Source organism: Microcebus murinus, chromosome 15 (genome assembly GCF_040939455.1).
Source record: "Microcebus murinus isolate Inina chromosome 15, M.murinus_Inina_mat1.0, whole genome shotgun sequence".
NCBI lineage: Eukaryota > Metazoa > Chordata > Mammalia > Primates > Cheirogaleidae > Microcebus > Microcebus murinus.
The window spans coordinates 1673893-1677897 of NC_134118.1; positions in this window are offsets into that span (position 1 = coordinate 1673893).

A 4005-nucleotide genomic window follows, 5' to 3' on the forward strand; every position below is an offset into this window, starting at 1 on the left:
TCCATCCCTCCCAGGCCACTGCAGTGCTCTGTGGCTTGGAACAGCCCATTGCTGCCAGCCTCTTCCTGGGGTGGCCGTCAGGACCTCACCTCCTTGGAGGGCTTCTCCACTGGGGAGAGTGTCTCAAAATCACCATGGCGTTACATGATCCACGTTTATTTCTCATTTACTTAAAGTACCAGATGGATGTTTCTCATTGCCACAGACAGCAGGCTCCAATCCACAGAGGTGCCCAGAAGCCCAGGCTAATGGAGAGTACCCCACCGTCAGCAATGCTTCCACGTTCATCTGGGCACCAAAGCCCACCCGGCAGAGATGGGAAGAAAGAGAGCAGAGCAAGTGCTCCCACCCTGTTGGTGCCAGCCCTGCTTCCATCACAAAGCCCCGCAGACTGAGAGGCTCAAATACAGGGATCCATTCTCCCGCAGTTGCAGAGGCTGCACGTCCAAGATCAAGGTGTCTGCAGGGCTGATTCCTCCCAAGGCCTCTCTCCCTGGCTTGGGGATGCCGTCTTCTCCGAGTCCTCACATGGTCTTCCCTCTGTGCTCTAATTTCCTTTTCATATAAAAATATCAGCCATATTGGATTATGAAGGAAACCAAAATATTTCACCCCAAAATATCCTTCCTTTGACGTATTTTGAGACGGCTGTTCAGAGGGCCAGCAGACAGAAGTGGCCCTGCCACGCTGGCTCTTGTTGGGGAGACTCCCATCTGTGGAAAGTCTGCATGGGGGCAGCCGGGCTTTGTCTGAGGCCCCTGTCTGAACCTAAGAAACATTAACTGAGATGCTGACCCTTTAAAGGTCTGAAAGAAACTTCCCCCGCTATCCTCTCTGACGGCCACTCCAGCCGGGCCTCCTCCCCGCCCGGAACCTGACTCGCCACCGCCACCGCGGCCTGCCGTGCTCTGAGCCCACTCGTCCTGTGACCCCAAGACGGTGTGTAAGCTTCTGCACCCGTCAGAGGGTTGGGGCAGCCACTCTGTGACTCCCCGTGAGCGTTAATAATTGTCATGCCATTTTCCCTATTCATCTGCCTTTCGTCCGTTGATTTTTCAGTGCGACTTCAAAGGAGGAGACGTTTTCCCGTGACCCCGGCAGTTCTGGTGCTGCGAGCAGAAGCCCAGACCTGTAGTCAGGGGAACCAGCCTGACAAGCCGGCAGAGGGGTCAGATTCTTACCTCCCTCTGTGGAACTCTGTCAAGCAGACAGCAAAAATCACTGTCTCTTTTCCTCTGCAAAGTTTTGATTAACGGGAGAAAAGGATGTGTGAGTAGTCTTGGTTGTAGCAACTCTGGTGTACTTTTTGGTATGAATATTAATATTGTTTGATCCCTTTTTCCCCAGAAACAGTCCTTTCCTTTGTCTTTCTATGTTGTTCTTTCATAAAGAATGTTACCAGAGGATAGACCATGGGGTCTAAAGCCCCCACAAGCCCCTTGTTTAAAGCCAGTCCTGCCCACTGGTCAGTTGTCATGTTTGAATCGGACTGACATCTACTTAGACAAAATTTCACTGTGGGTTCTCAAAAGTAAAACCAAATGAAGATCCCCTCAGCTTGACTTGTGGCAGGGTGGGAGTACTCTCTCTTGTTCTCCGTCATCTGGGGGGTGTGGATTTTGGGTCATAGCCCCTGGCCAGTCTGAAAATGGCTGGGAACCTGAGACACATAAGATTTTAAGCAGCACATTTTTTGTTCTGAACGCGTCAAGCTCTCAGGGAGTTTTGTCTTAACAGGCAGTCCTATCCTTAGGGCCTTTGTCATCAGGCTTGTTGCCTGACTGGTCCTGGGAATGTTCAATCCCAGGAGGGGCTGCCTCTTGTGGTGGATTGACAGGCCTGTGGCTGTGCCCGCCTCCACGTCTGGGGTACTCAATGCATTGTATGCACGAACACCATCCTTGTGTGACAGAAACAGTCTTTTGCTTTCCTTGCCTATTCCTGAGAGTGAATTTTGAGGGGATCAGTTAGAACTGCCTTTTCTATGCCTTATCCAGGAAACACCCCTTAGATGCTAAATACTTCATCTAAACCTGGAAAATTACCTTCTGGTTTTCCAATGAAGAGGCTATTGGATTATGTCTCTATTAGAATAAGCACACCATTGGAAATTCTAATCATTAGAGGCCAAAGAATAGGTCCTTTAAATTATAAAGACTTCTAAATTTTACAAAAAGGATTTTAGAGATCTCTTAAACAATTGCTTTATTTGTAAGATTAAATTAAATAAAAGACAAATAATAGTGTCATGGCGAGCCTTAGACGTTCTCTTGACAAAAAAGAGCAAAAATCTCTCCTAAAGCATTTTTAACGTCCTTTGTGTGCTCAGACTTCTTTGGCTCTTCTGCGGGCGTGTCAGTGGGGGCTGCTCGGCCTGCAATCTGGCGGCCAAGCTCCTGCCTTCCCCACTGCGGCCTGCGCTGCCTCCCACTCAGGGAATGAGTCCTGGCTACAATCTGATAATAAGATATTTGGAAATATCGCTTTAAAAAGCTCTATGGTCAGAAGTCAGCTTAATTAAAAGCTGGTCTTCAAGCTATATATATATATATATATATATATATATATATATATATATATATATATATATTTTTTTTTTTTTTTTTTGCCCCCTTCTTCTTCCTCTTAAGCCTTTCTGCTTTTTCTCTTTTGGATCCTATTTCTGGGACCTTTTTCTTTCAGTTGACTGAAACCCTCCTTTGAAAATATGTTTGGTCCTTCTGATGACTTTCTTTCTTGTTGGTGTGATTTTTGTTGAGAAAAATGTGAAATTCTATTAGCCTTTTAGAAATCTAGCTTAAAATCTCCCCAAATTGGCTCCTTTGAGAATTGTTCTTCCATTTTCTTTCACTTCTGCTCCTCGTCCTTTTGCCACCCTCGGCACCACATGACGGGTCAGGAGGGGACCCCTAATGGTTCTCATGCCCCTTGAGGACACAGAATAGAGTGCCGTTCACTCTTTCTGGGGTCTTCTGTCTTCCTTGTGAAGTCCAAAGAGTTGTGCATGTTCCTCTCAGGTCTAAAGCTCTGCTTCCTTTTGTGTTGTCTGTTTCTTTGGCTTGGGGGACTCCAGGGATTACTTTGTGCAGTGAAAAGGCATTTACCTTTGTGTGTGGTGGCTGGCAGGTCACGGGCAAGGGCTGCAGTTTTTGAGGTGGCTGACAGCAGTTGCAGCAAATGGTTATCGCTGCAGGGGCTACCTGTTTCTCTGTGCACTTAGATAAGAAAGGCCTGGTCTGAACACATAGAGGCTATGGGAATGCTCACTGCCAGGACTGAGACGCCTATGGGGGATGAGCTGCTCACACAGTGGGCTGATTGGCACTGGGCCATCTTTGCAGCTGGGTTTGCTGTGGGAGCCTGTGCAACCTGGCCCCATGGAGTTGCTGTCTTTTGGAGGACCCAGGATTCAGTGTAAAAGTGGGATCCTTGATTTTTAAAGATCTAGACACTCTGCCTTCTGGCTGTGCCTGCTTTTCACATGCTTAAATATTAGGCCCTTAAAACTGCAATCACTTTCATAGCTGTGTTGGTTGAGCTCAGTGGCTCAGCTGGAAAGCAGACATTGAACTAGAAGCTAACTATCTACATAGAATTAGTATGTTTATAAAGCCCTATAGTGCATTTCTATGACTTTTTGGTACCTTGTCATCCATTTTTAATCTTCCCTTAACACACTCAAACTCCTTCTTGAAAAAGCTTAAATTATCTCTCTGTGTTTTGAGATACAAATTTGCTACCTTGTTTTCTCTCAAACTTGGTAAGGGCTTTGGCCATGTGTGACAGATAAACTTTAACTTCTTTCATTTACAGACACACAGTTTAATCCAATTGCTCTTTTATATGAGTGATTTTTACTGGTCTTATGGCTAACATTTTAAAATCAAAACTATAAAGTATCTGTGTTTGTATATTTGTATATACATGTCTGTGTTTGTATATTGTCTACATGGTACCAAATTGACATAAATAAATGAGTACCCATAAATAAAGTAAATAAGCACA